This window comes from Giraffa tippelskirchi, chromosome 7 (assembly GCF_054371585.1).
Source record: "Giraffa tippelskirchi isolate mGirTip1 chromosome 7, T2T-mGirTip1v1.2.pri, whole genome shotgun sequence".
Lineage (NCBI taxonomy): Eukaryota > Metazoa > Chordata > Mammalia > Artiodactyla > Giraffidae > Giraffa > Giraffa tippelskirchi.
The window spans coordinates 45,274,454-45,289,044 of record NC_137281.1 but is presented as its reverse complement, the minus strand read 5'-3'; the positions used below and the strand labels follow the sequence as shown (position 1 = coordinate 45,289,044).

Here is a 14,591-nt window from a genome sequence, read left to right as displayed (position 1 = left end):
TTTGATCTTCTTGCAGCCCAGGGAACTCTCAAGAGTCTTCTCCAACACCACAGTTCAAAAGCATCAATCCTTTGGTGCTCAGCTTTCTTTATAGTCCAACTCTCACATCCATACATGACCACTGGAAAAACCATAGCTTTGACTAGACAGACCTTTGTCGGCAAAGTAATGTCTCTGCTTTTTAATATGCTGTCTAGGTTTGTCATAGTTTTTCTGTACATGGAAAAAATCTGGAAGGCTATCCACTAGGAGCTGGAGTGGTAATCTCAGAGTGGCTGGACATGTGTAGTTTTCATTTTTGCTTGTCAACATTTTCATTTGCTAAAACTCACATGTTTTGTTTATGTAATGAATGATTATTAAGATAATTCATAAAGGCCTATGGTAGAGATAAAGGTGGGCCTCCCTCTGGTCCAAGAGGGCAGTGCCCTGGAGAAGGGGGCCAGCTCCTCCATACTCCACCCTCAATGAGTGAGACTAAAATCTCAATAGTGTCCCTTCCTCTACGAGCTGTTTCAGCCTCAGACTGAAATGATATTGGCTTAAAAGAATGGGATCATTTGATGGGAGATGACCACTGGGCACCAGATAGGGCTGACCTGCTGGTGGATGTGCTGGGCTGGCTGTTGGTTCAGCGCACCCAGAGTCTGTTTATGGTCACCAGCCACGTGCTGTTTTCAGTTTCCAGTGCTGTGCTGGCATGGGGGGAAATGTGTGAGTATTACTTTGAGTTCCATCTAAAATTGAATTTTCCACCCCTCTTGAGTGTCACTGTGCAACTATCAGTTGTGATATTTTTGTAACCTTTTTTTAAAAAAAGCTTTTTCCATTTGGTCACACTGCTTTCAGTCTGAACCAGTTTTCTCAGCAAGACAAGTTTAAAGGGAAGATTACATTTAAATATTTCTTGTGGAAGACTTAGCACTTCTTCAGAACTCCCCTCTTTGTGGCCCAAGGCCCACCTGGTGGGCTCAGGTGAGCTGGCACCACTCTTAAGGGAAGGACTCGGGGAGGGCCTAGGGCTGGGTCTCTCTGCCAGGGAGTCAGGAGGAGGAGGCAGGATCAGCATCCGCATGAGGAGAAAAGTCTGAGGGAGGAGAGATGGAAACAGGAGACAAATTGGCTAATGGAGGTTAAAATCAGCCCAGAGGAAGGGGTGGAGCTGGATGTCTAAATTAAGTTCCAGGGCCGGGGCAGCCTCTCAAGCTCAAGTTCCACCCTCTCAGTCTGGGCATCTCACCCCTTTCTTTGGCCCAGGGCTGCTTGGAGACTGGCTGGCTCAGGTGAAGAGAATTTCTGTTTTTGTGGCCCAGCCCTGGAGCAATCATCAATCAATTGGCAAACTTTTCCCACCCCCTTCTTGTTTGCTGGGTGCTGGGATGAAGATTTCTTCGAGACTCAACTGAACTTCTCTAACCCCTGGAGGCAGCACCCCAGAAGCGTCTCTTCTGCCCGGTCCACAGTCATAGCTCTGGTTGTCTTGGGACATCCTGATGAAAGAGTGAAAGCTTAGGCCCCTTTAAGGAGGAGGGGAACATGCTCGCTCATGCTTTCCTTGAAGCCTTGTGCAACAATATATTTTACCCAAGAACTGGCCTTTCTTTAGGGCCCAGAACTAATAATCACACAACACAATGCCTTGCTCATGGAAATGCTTTTCTTGACCTCTATGTTAATGATTATAATTGTAACAAATCTTGACTGGAAACCCGTTTCTCAAGCCTTAGATCCATGATTACACAGCAACAGTATATCTTGCCCAAGGAGGTTGCCTGGAACTGTTCTCCCTGGCTAATCTTGTACCAAAGTTATCTCAGGACATATGCCTTGGGAAAGGGTCTGCTGGAACTCTTACAACCTTGAGGTATTCTTTTTATCTATTTTCAGCAGCCAGTTGAGAAATATATAAGGCCCCGCTTAAACTAATGAGGCAGGTACTCTCCTGTCCCGTTCTGATATCTGTGTCAGAAGCTTTTTCTCTCACTTTCACTTTAAATATAAATCTGCACAAAGCTGTGAGTGACTGAAACTGTCTTTGGTTCTGGAGGTAAATCTTCAGCGACCACGAATCCGAGAGCACCATTCACCGTAAGCTAAGTGACACACCTGAATGTGGCTGTTTCACATTCAAGGGAACATAATGAGAACACATGAGGTGTTGTGGGATCCTGGGCACTGGGCTGGGCCTCGGTAGAAGGGTGTTTGGGCTTCCCAGGTGGCGCTAGTGGTAAAGAACCCGCCTGCCAATGCAGGAGACTTAAGAGATGTGGGTTCAACTCCTGGTAGGGAAGATCCCCTGGAGGAGGCCATGGTGACCCACTCATATTCTTGCCTGGAGAATCCCATGTGCAGGGGAGCCTGGCGGGCTACAGTCCATAGGGTCTCAAAGAGTCAGACAAGACTGAAGCGACTGAACATGTGGCAGTGCTCAGCACAAATCTTGGCACTCAGTGGGACTCACTAAGTGATTATTAATTTGTCAGAGCAAAATTATATTATCCAAACAGACAGAGTTGTATCTATTAGGGTTCTTTGGTTACAAGAAAGAGAGACTGACTTTGGCGAATTTAAGCAAACACTTAACTGAGGGAAAAGTGGAAGAAGCAATCTTTGGTTCAGATGGGAACTAGCACAGCTCTGGGACTGTGACATCAGAAACAGTGACGTGTCCCCACGAGCAAGCATGTGCTTCATCTGTCCTCAGTCCTTCTAACACTCTGCTCAGGAGGGACAGGCCCTGTTGACACTGTGTGCAGTGGGCAAGGGGTAGTTCCCCAGAGGAAAGGGTGCAGATGGAGGGAGGCCAATGTCCATGGATGCTCACCCTCTCTGCCTCAGCTTGGTTGAGTGGGAGCCTCTCCTGCACCAGCTGGGCTGTCTCACCTGGTCTCTGTCAGCCCTTCCTTCACACCAGGTGGTTGTCCTTGTCCCATGCCTTGGACTCTGGACCTGGAAATTTTTGGCTTCCTGGTCCATCTCATCTGGTTCCTTTCTGTTTTGGATTCTGCATCCATGGATCCAGTCTTCTCACCTAACTTAGTTCCAGAAACTGGTCCCCTTGCTTGCCTGGGAAGTGTTAGTTGTTAAGTTGTACCCAACTCTTTGGAACCCCATGGACTATAGCCCACCAGGCTTTTTAGTCCATGGGATTCTCCAGGCAAGAATACTGAAGTAGGTTGCCATTTCCTTTACCAGGGACTCTTCCCGACTCAGGGATCAAACCTGAGTCTCCTGCATTGCAGGCAGATTCTTTACCATCTGAGCCACCAGGGAAGCCTGGGAGTGGAGGTCAGACAAAGATCCCAGGAAATCTGAGCTGTCAGCAGCCACAGATATGATCTAGGACTGAGGCTCAGAGCTGGGGAAAGAAAGTTTGTCAGGGTTTGGAAGTGAGTTCAGAGCAGATTCACAGCCATAGCCCAAGTGCCACTGTTTTCTGCACAAGGTGCTTTTGTTTTAATTATAGAAGTAATATACATTCATGAAAAGAAATCTAGAATATATAGGAAAGTAAAAAGTAAAAAGCACTCACTTCAATAACCCATCCATTTGTTGCTTAACCTCCAGTCTTTTTGACATCTAGTTCACCTGATAGGCAATGTGGAAAGCTGATTGAGAGAATGGGCTCTGGAACTCCTTACACAGCCAGGTAGGAGCTGTGTGACCTTTGAATGTTGATTAACCTCTCTAAGCTTCAGTTATATCACCTGTGAAATAGAGGTGTGAAGAAAAGGCAGAGTAAAGTTTATAATAGAGTAAGTACTTAATAAATCTTAGTAAGTGCTCAATAAATATTAAAGTTTGCCCTTATCTTATACCTTTTCCATGCCTCTGTCTCAACTCTTTCCCTGAATTTCCCTAGGCAACTTCTCATCTCAATTCTGGGCTTCTGGGTTACCATCCATTTGTCTTGGGAATAATTTTTTTTTACCAATCGCATGCCCTAAATAGTAAATGAAGCATCCAGGACGTTATTTAATGCCATTTGGGTGGGAAGTGTGGGGAAGATAAAAGACAAAAAGCATCTCAGAGCAGATAGGGCGTCATGTTGTACCATAGCCACTCAGCATGTCTGCTCTCCTCTCCCAGTGAAAGCACCCACATACCCTTTTCCTTCAGGAAGTCTTCTCCCACTCCAGGTGAGGGTGTCCATGCACACCATGAGGGAGGCAAGTGACCCAGACCTAGCCCATTAGAATATGCTGACCCACTGGTTTCAGAAGTGGTACAATAATCAACCCATGAGATTTCTTCCTGGGACATTTTTACCTTTGAAACAAAGGTGCTGAGAGAATGTAAGCATGTACTTGCCATGTGCAGGAAGCCTGCTTACAGGAAGAGAATGAGATCAACACTGAGAAGCAGATGTGTGTAGAGATGGAAGTGTCAGGTCCCAGGTTGCTGTCTCTGAAGCCCTGGTTCCTGCAGAACCTCTGTATTATGCAAGTTTTCCTATATTCTTCCTATCTATGTGAGTCATATAAATTTCCATTTTTTACTTAACTAATTTATATTAGGCTATGTTATATTCAAGTCAGAGTCCTGACTAATACAATTGCTTTGTTTGTAAAGGTATGAAGGTGATTGTGTGATCAATTGTAAAACTTTGTCCATTCTGTCAGTTGAGAAGGAACAGTTTCCCCAATGGGGTAGCACTCCCGACAGACTGACCAAGATCCAAGGAACCCCAACTTTGAGGGGCTAGGGCTCATTGTTTTCCTATTCAAAGCTCTCTGGAGATACACTCTGTCTTATTGATTGCTGATGTGATCTGCAGCATTCACTCCATCAAGCAGAATTTGAGTCTCTCAAGTCTTTCTTTGGAGTTATTTGAAGAAATGAATCCTTTCATCTTTTCTGGTTTCCTTGGCACTTATTCTATTCCCTTTCATCTCCAGCTCAGCACTATGAAAAGGTGTGATGGTGTGAGATCCTAGATTCTGGATGTGTGTGAAAGTATACAAGCATATGCTGAGCAATCAGAATTAATAATGTGGCACCCACATTCTACTCCCTTTATCATCACAGAATTTTTTAAAAAAACATACCTGGGTGAGTAAGACCTTCCAAGGAGGCTTGTGCAGCCCTTCCTGCCTGGTGGAGGTACAAGAAGAGGGCTGCTCACAGTTACTCAGACACACAACAGGCTCCTAGTTCATTGCCAGCTTCAGGAATCCCTCTGCAATCCAAGTCTTCCTATTGTTTGGGAAGTCTGCCCACCTTCTGATAAGGTTGTCCTTCTTTTCCTCCTTCCGAAAAGTGCCCAGAACACTTTAGGAAGCCTTCTGGCTTAATTTCTTTCAGTGCCGATAAATCTGGCATTTGTTATTTCTTATATGTGCCCTTTTATTTCTTTGAGTTCTCAGTACATTACTAGTAGAAAAGAACAGTGTATGCTGTGAACATCATAGAAAAAACAAGGAGTAAGGGGCTCACGGGCAGTTTAATAGATTCTAGGGCACAGAATTCAATCATCAAGTTGAGCAAACAGAACTGAAGGAATATACTTTGTGGTGTGAACTTTCTAGGACAGAAAGTCTGAGAGAAAGGGGTGATTAGTTTAAGGTTTGTAGTTTCACAAAATTCATAAGAAGAAATAAAAGATTTTTTCCTACCCTCTGTTGCATTTACCTTTGCTCTAATCTTTATTATTAATTTCTTTCTGCTACCTTTGGGTTTAGTTTGTTCGTCTTTTTCTAGCTTCTTGAGGTGTAAAGTTAGGTAGCTGATCTGAGGTCTTTTTCAATGTAAGCTTTTATGGCTATAAGCTTCCCTCTTAGCACTGCTTCTGTTGCATCTCATATGTTTTGGTAGGTTGTATTCTCATTTTCCTTTGTCTCAAGACATTTTATAATTTCTCTTGTGATTTCTTCTTTGACCCTTTGGTTGTTTAACAGTGTGTTGTTTAATCTGTACATTTCTGTAGATTTTCCAGCTGTTGATTTTTAGTTTCATTGTATTGTGGTTAGAAAGATTGTTTGTATGATTTCAAGCCTCTTTAATTGGTTAAGAATTGTTTTGTGGCCTAGTAAGTGGTCTATCCTGGAGAAAGTTCTGTGTATACTTGAGAAGATGTGTATTTGCTCTTGTTAATGACAGAGGTTCCCTCCTTGACTAAATTTTATTCAGTCTCCTTGAAGATCTCTAGGCCCCAACTTGGCATCTGTCCTTGTCAGGTCTGCATCACCTACTTGTCGCAAGAATCATTCTAAGCTAGTTTAGAGAAAACCCTTCCATCCTTGATATCTGATCACTCTCAATCTCTGATCAAATTCCTCACATCTGCACCATTTCCCAGATGATGTCTCATCACCTTATCCTGCCCTCACAAAGAATCCTGTTTAAGTCTGTTTAACCAGGCCTTCTCCTTGATGTTTTAGTAATTTTTCATCCACTGAGCCTCAGCCTGCTCCATAGTAACAAATCACCACTATTCCATGCTGTATTTGGAGTTGAGCCCAGTTCTACACTGAAGTCTCTTTTCCTCTATTGTAATAGTTCCTAGTAAAATGTGTGTTTACTACTTTAATAACTGTCAGATTCTGTGTTTCTTTAATACAGGGCAGCAGGTTTTTTGAATATTCACATAGATAAACAATAATGTGAAAGTGCCCAGACTTTTGCCTTGATTTATTGGCATTTGCAAATGTAAATGATACTATGACAAGTTTACTACAGACCAAGTCAGTTAGTCATATTCAAACACAAAAGTAACCAAGACTTCCAACTGATGCTTTGCTGGGCCTCTCTAGAGATCTACAGGGTCAGCAGAGGTTGTGGACTCCACCAGAATGCAATGATAAAGTGAAAAATAGAAAAATCTTAAAAGTAGTCGTAAAAAAGAGGCTCATTATATATAGAAATATTGAATGACCACAGACTTCCTGTCAGAAACAATACAAGCCAGAAGACAATAATAATCCATCTTTAAAATGCTAAAAGACAAGGAAAATCAGTCAACTTAGAATTATTACATAGCCAGCAAACTTGTTTTCCAAAGTACTGATTTTTAGACAAACAAATGCTTTGAGACATAGTACAAATGGCATAGGAAATTCTTCAGGCAGATGAAAAATGATATTAGACAGACATTTGGATCTTTAAAAAGGAAGAAAGAGTGTAGGAGATAGCAAATATGTGGGTAAATACAAGAGACTTCTCTTTCTGAAAAAAATTTTAAAAACATGATTGATTAAGCTGAAGTAATAATAATGTATGTGGGCCTTATAGAGATAAAATGTATAATAATAAGAGTAGACAAGATGAAAGGGGGAAATAAATGCTTCTGGTGTCAGGTTCTGACATTACATCTGAAGTGAAATAAAATTATTTGAAGATAGACTGTATAAATTAACAATGAATATTGAAAACCTTAGAGCAAACCATTAAAAAAAAAGCAAAGGTGTAATAGCTAATAAGCTATTGTGTGTGTGTTAAGTTGCTTCGGTTGTGTCTGACTCTTTGGGACCCTATGGCTGTAGCCCACCAGGATCTTCTGTCTTGGGAGTCTCTAGGCAAGAATACTAGAGTGGATTGCCATGTCCTCCTCCAGGGAATCTTCCCTACCCAGGGATTGAACCTGCATCTTTTACGTCTCTTGCATTGGCAGGCAGGGTCAAGATAAAAATGGAATAATGGTGGGGAAAAACCTAATACAAAAGAAATAAGTTCAGTTCAGTTGCTCAGTTGTGTCCGACTCTTTGCGACCCCATGGACTGCAGCACACCAGGCCTCCCTGTGCATCATCAGCTCCCGGAGTTTACTCAAACTCGTGTCCATCGAGTCAGTGATGCCATCCAACCCTCTCATCCTCTGTCATCCCCTTCTCCTCCCACCTTCAATCTTTCCCAGCATCAGGGTGTTTTCCAAGGAGTCAGTTCTTCACATCAGCTGGCCAAAGTATTGGAGTTTCAGCTTCAACATCAGTCCCTCCAATGAACACTCAGGACTGATCTCCTTTAGGATGGATTGGTTGGATCTCCTTGCAGTCCAAGGGACTCTCAAGAGTCTTCTCCAACACCACAGTTCAAAAGCATCAATTCTTCTGTGCTCAGCTTTCTTTATAGTCCAACTCACATCCATACATGACTACTGGAAAAACCATAGCCTTGACTAGATGGACCTTTGTTGGCAAACTAATGTCTCTATTTTTAATATACTGTCTACGTTGGTCATAACTTTCCTTTCAAGGAGTAAGTGTCTTTTAATTTCATGGCTGTAGTCACCATCTGCAGTGATTATGGAGCCCCAGAAAATAAAATCTGCCACTGTTTCCACTGTTTCTCCATCTATTGGCCATGAAGTGATGGGACCAGATGCCATGATCTCAGTTTTCTGAATGTTGAGCTTTAAGCCAACTTTTTCACTCTCTTCTTTCACTTTCACCTTCAGTTCTTCTTCACTTTCTGCCATAAGGGTGGTGTTGTCTGCATATCTGAGGTTATTGATATTTCAATATTTTTAATCTTGATTCCAGCTTGTGCTTCATCCAGCCCAGTGTTTCTCATGATGTACTCTGCATATAAGTTAAATAAACAGGGTAACAGTATACAGCCTAGACATACTCCTTTTCCTATTCGGAACCAGTCTGTTGTTCCATGTCCAGTTCTAACTGTTGCTTTCTGACCTGCATACAGATTTCTCAAGAGGCAGGTCAGGTGGTCTGGTATTCCCATCTCTTTCAGAATTTTCCAGTTTATTGTGATCCATACAGTCAAAGGCTTTGGCATAGTCAATAAAGCAGAAATAGATGTTTTTCTGGAACTCTCTTGCTTTTTCGATGATCCAACAGATGCTGGCAATTTGATCTCTGGTTCCTCTGCCTTTTCTAAAACCATCTTGAACATCTGGAAGTTCATGGTTCATGTACGGCTGAAGCCTGACTTGGAGAATTTTGAGCATTACTTTACTAGCGTGTGAGATGAGTGCAATTGTGTGGTAGTTTGAGCTTTCTTTGGCATTGCCTTATCTTTGGGATTGGAATGAAAAATGACCTTTTCCAGTCCTGTGGCCACTGCTGAGTTTTCCAAATTTGCTGGCATATTGAGTGAAGCACTTTCACAGCATCATCTTTTAGGATTTGAAATAGCTCAACTGGAATTCCATCACCTCCACTAGCTTTGTTTGTAGCGATGCTTCCTAAGGCCCATTTGACTTTACATTCCAGGATGTCTGGCTCTAGGTGAGTTATCACACCATTATGATTATCTGGGTCGTGAAGATCTTTTTTATACAGTTCTTCTGTGTATTCTTGCCACCTCTTAATATCTTTCTTCTGTTAGGTCCATACCATTTCTGTCCTTTATTGAGCCCCTCTTTGCATGAAATGTTCCCTTGGTATCTCTAATTTTCTTGAAGAGATCTCTAGTCTTTCTCTTTATATTGTTTTCCTCTATTTCTTTGCATTGATCACTGAGGAAGGCTTTCTTATCTCTCCTTGCTATTCTTTGGAACTCTGCATTCAAATGGGTATATCTTTCCTTTTCTCCTTTACTTTTCACTTCTCTTCTTTTCACAGCTATTTGTAAGGCCTCCTCAGACAGCCGTTTTGCTTTTTTGCATTTCTTTTTCTTGGGGATGGTCTTGCTCCCTGTCTCCTGTACAATGTCATGAACCTCCGTCGATAGTTCATCAGGCACTCTCTCTATCAGATCTAGTCCCTTAAATCTATTTCTCACTTCCACTGAAATCAGGAAAAGAGAAAAATAATAAAGAGTATATGGGACAGATGGGCCACACAGGAAACTAGCAAGATCGTAAATTAAAACTTAACCACAAAAATTACATTATATGTAAATGGTCTACATTGTCAGGGTTACAATGTAAAGGACTACAGTGGTTATGTTGTCAGGCACAAAGTGGATAGCTTTATAATAATTCAACAACAAGACAATCTTAAATGAGTATACTTACAAGAGAACTTCAAAATACATGAAGCAAAACCAGACAGAAGTGAATGGGGAAATAGGAAAATCTTAGGTTGCAATTTGAGATTTCAAAACACCTATCTTAATAATTGACTGAAAAGTGATAGATATGATGTAATGAGGGTTATAACCATCTAATGATTTGTTTAGACCATTACACATATGTGTATATATAATCAGCCTCTTTTTCTGATTGCTTTTAAGATTTAGAATATACCCACAGCTACAGAACATATATCCTTTTAAATTTCACAAGAAATGTTTACCAAGAGAGACCTATGCTGGGCTATAAAATGAGTTTTAAAAAATTAAAATGACAGAGATCATACAGGATGTGTTTTTTAACCACAGAAGAATTAAATTGGAAATCAGTAGTAGAAACATCACTAATAATAGAAAAGTCTAAAATCAATGATCTAATCTTCCATCTTAAGAAACTTGAAAGATAACAAAATAAACCCAAATTATATAGAAAGAAGAAAACAAGACTACAGAAATAGAAATCAATAAAATTAAAAAATGGACAAATAATAGAGAAAATAAACCAAAGGCTGGGCCTTGGTAAACATCAATAAAGTTGTAAACCTTGAACTGGACTGATTAAAACAAAGGAGAAAAGATGCAAATTACTATTATCAAGAAGGAAGGAAGAGACATTGCAGCAGATTCTACAGATATTTAAAGAGTAATAAGAACATGTTATGCCAATAAAATCAACAACCTAAATGAAGTACCCAAATTCTTTGAATTCTAGAGCTGACTCAAGAAGAAACAGGAAATTAAATAACCTTATCTCAATTAAAAAAATAAATTTCCCATTAAAAATCTTTAAACAAATAAAATATCAGGCAAACTTAGATGGCTCCACTGGTGAATTCTATTAAACATTTAAGGATGAAGTAATACTAATTCTATGCAAAATTAGAACACGCAGAAGAAAGTAAATTACTTCCCAACTCATATCACAAGGCTTAAAACAAACATTCCTCATAAATACAGATGCAAAAATTCTTAACAAGTATTGGAAATTAAATCCAGCTGTATGTACAAAGTATAACACATTGCAACCAAGTAAACGTATCCCAGGTATTCAAGGTTGGTTTAACATTTGAAAAATCAAGCAATGTCATTTATCATATAAAAAGAGAAACATGATCATCTCAATAGATGCTGAGAAAGTACTTAATAAAATTCAACACCTATACACATGAAATCTCATAGCAAACTAGGTATAAAAGGAATTTCCTCAACTTGATAAAAGGCGTCTATGAAAAATGTATATCTAAATAAAATTAAATGCTGAAAGACTGAATGCTTTCTTCCTAAGATGAAAACCATTAAAAGAATATCCACTCTTGCCATTTCTATTTCAATCTTACTGATGGTCCTAGCCAGTGTATTAAGGCAAGAAAAAGAAATAAAATGACATGATCTAGAATTGCTTTTACTCACAGGTGTTATGTTTGTATACATAAAAAATTGAGAGGAATCTATAAAATACCACTAGGATGAGTTTTGCAAGATTGTTATAAAGTTAGGACACAAAAATCAACTGCATTTCTATTGAGCAGCAGCAATCAGTTGGAAGTTTAGATAATGGGATCCATGAACACAGAATGTGAACTATTCTGTTTAAAATACTTATGGAAAAAAAGAATAAAATCCAGAAAATTTTATAACACATGCATCTGACTTAGGACTTACATTTGGGATATATGTATGTTTGTGTGTATACATATATATTACATATAACAAAACTATCTAATTAAAATATTGGCAAAATATTTATATAAAAGCTGACTAAAGAAGATATGTAAGTATTTGTAAAGATAAAAACATCAATTGTCATTAGGGAAATACAAATTAAAACAATGTCATGTCATCCCCATTAGCATGGCTAAAATTAAAAAGGCTAATCATTATAAGTGTTCATGTGCATGTATAGAAGATGGAACACTCATATATTGTTGGTGAGGTTGTAAAATGGTGCAGCAATTTTGGGAAAACAGTTTGCCAATTTCTTTAAATGTTCAATGTGTACTTACATATGATCTAGCAATCCTATCCTTTGATATTGTGTTAAGTTTCTTCAGTCATGTCCGACTCTTTGCAATCCTATGGACAGTAGCCCAGCAGGCTGCTCTGTCCATGGGATTCTCCAGGCAAGACTACTGGAGTGGGTTGCCATGCCCTCCTTCAGGGGACCTTCCTGACCCAGGGATTGAACCCATCTCTTACATCTCTTGCATTGGCAGGCAGGTTTTTGTTTTTGTTTTTACCACTAGTGCCATCTTGGAAGCTCCCTTTGACACTGACTGAGATATAAACATATACACCCACAGAAAGACTTGTGCATGAATGTATACAGATATACATTCATACATATATACATTCGTATATACAGATATACAGAATATGTGTATTCTTCATAATGGCCAAAAATTGAATCAATACATTCATCAAAAAAAAGAATAAATGAATTGGGGCATATTCAAGTCTGCAATACTACTAAGCAATAAAAAGTATGCACTATGATATATATAACAACATAGATGAATGGGAATAACGTTATTTTGAATTAAAGAAATTCACACACAAAAGAGTACTTAACACAATTCTATTTATATGAAACTCTAGGAAATATGAATCAACACTATGGTGACAGAAAGTAAATCAGTGTTAGTAGAGGTTAGGAGACAGGGCTCAAGGGAACCTTTTGGGGTGAGAACAAAGGTTTTATTTATTTATTTTTGGCCACATCGAGTGGCTTGTGGGATCTTCGTTCCCCAACCAGGGATCAAACTTAAGCCCTTGGCAGTGAAAGCCCATGTCTTAACCACTGGTCCACCAGCAAATTCCTAATGAAAAGGTTTTATATATTGATTGGAAAGGTGGCTACATGGGTGCATATATTTATGAAAACTCATCCAACTAGACACAAATTTTATGCTTTTTACTTAATGTAAATTATATTTTAATAAAAAGAATTTTATTTTTTTTTGAAAATCCCAATATGCAGTTAAATCTAAATTTATTCTGGGTTGAAAGTACTCTGGGAGTATCTCAGAGAAGCAAAATGCAAATCTTTTTTGGAGGAAATATACCTCACACCAGCCTTCATCAAATTCCTATAGATACAATGCCTTTTCATAGATGTACTGAAAATAAAAAGAAAATTAACAATCACCCAAGCAAACCAACTACTATTTGCATTAGTCAACAGAGGTAACAAGAACCCTCAAGAAGTTTAGGTAGTGGAACTGTGGAATACAGAATATACAATATGTATAAAATTGTTAAAAAGAGAAAAGAGAATAAAAACAAAGGAAAAGAAAAAGATACCATAAAAGGAGCAGGTCTATTTAGAAAAGAACTAAATAGAATTTCTAGAAACAAGCAATATAATCATTCAAGTTAAGGACTCAATGGAACCCAAGAAAACCAACTACCATGAGTTAAATGGAAGACAGATATGGCTAAATAGAATATGTAGCATATGGAAAATATGAAGAAATGGAAATACTAAGCGATTAAGAGACAAAGAATTTTCTATAAATGATAAAAACATATATGTTCAGATTCAAGGAGCCCACATATTATAAAAATAATACAAAAATGAATGCATATGTAGACATACTGAATCACAGTGAAATGGCAAAATAGTAGAGAATATTATAAAATCAGTTAAGAGGGAAAGGGCTTCTGTTCTAGTTCAGCTGGTAAAGAATCCACCTGCAATGTGGGAGACCTGGGTTTGATCCCTGGGTTGGGAAGATCCCCTGGAGAAGGGGAAGAACATCACTCCAGTATTCTGGCCTGGAGAATTCCATGGACTGTATAGTCCATGGGGTTGCAAAGAGCTGGACATGACTGAGTGACTTTCACTTCACTTCACTTAAGAGAGAAAAGACAGGTTCTACTGATAGATAAAGGAATTTAGATTTAGAAAGGAAGCCAGATACTCACAAAATAAACACTGAGAGAAAATTACTGTCAATATCAATTTTATATCCGGATAAATTATACAAATTATGAGGAAGAAATAGATTTTTTTTAGAAAAGTAAAAATTGGACAGATTACTAGGCAGAGTGTCAGTAAATAACTTCCAAAGGAAAGCAGAAGGGAAGTGATTCCAGTAGTAAGGTCTGGGATGCAAGAAGATATGAAGAGCAAATGAATCAACAGGCATGGAGAGAAGTCTGTTCACTATAAAAAATGGTCACTATGGACCATTTTTTTGAGATATAAAAAACAACACAGAAATAAAATAACATGCAATATGGAAAAGGAGTGATGGAGATAAGGCAGATTCTTGTTCTTTTCAGAAAGACAGTAGAAATATAATTTTAGACTTATGTACACATGAGAAAGTGTGAATGTCAACCACAAAAGTGAGAAATAGAATGTGTAACTTCTTTTTTAAGAAAAAATTTTTTATTAGACTCTTCACAAGACAATGAAGAACAGAAGTGACCAGAGCAGGAAGCTTTTATTATTAAATATTTACCTAGCTATTTATTTCACCACTTTCTCTGGGGGCTCAGATGGTAAAGAACTTGCCTGCAATGCAGGAGACCCAGGTTCAATCCCTGGGTTGGGAAGGTTCCCATGGAAAGGGAAATGGCTACTCACTCCAGTATTCTTGCCTGGAGAATCCCATAAAA

The 14,591-nt window shown here is 39.1% G+C and overlaps 1 protein-coding gene across 6 annotated transcripts in view; it reads right to left on the bottom strand.

The window, feature by feature from the left end:
* The window catches only part of NETO2 (neuropilin and tolloid like 2), a 105,550-nt gene that overhangs the window by 15,822 nt on the left and 75,137 nt on the right, over positions 1-14,591 (bottom strand). For 4 of the 6 annotated variants that reach the window (XR_014058997.1, XR_014058995.1, XR_014058993.1 and 1 more), the window contains exon 11: positions 3,533-3,707. The gene's annotated coding sequence lies outside the window, so the exon portion shown is untranslated. Of the gene's footprint in view, positions 1-3,532; positions 3,708-3,818; positions 3,944-14,591 lie in introns of all 6 variants that reach the window. The other 2 variants (XR_014058998.1, XR_014058994.1) reach the window with 1 other exon arrangement.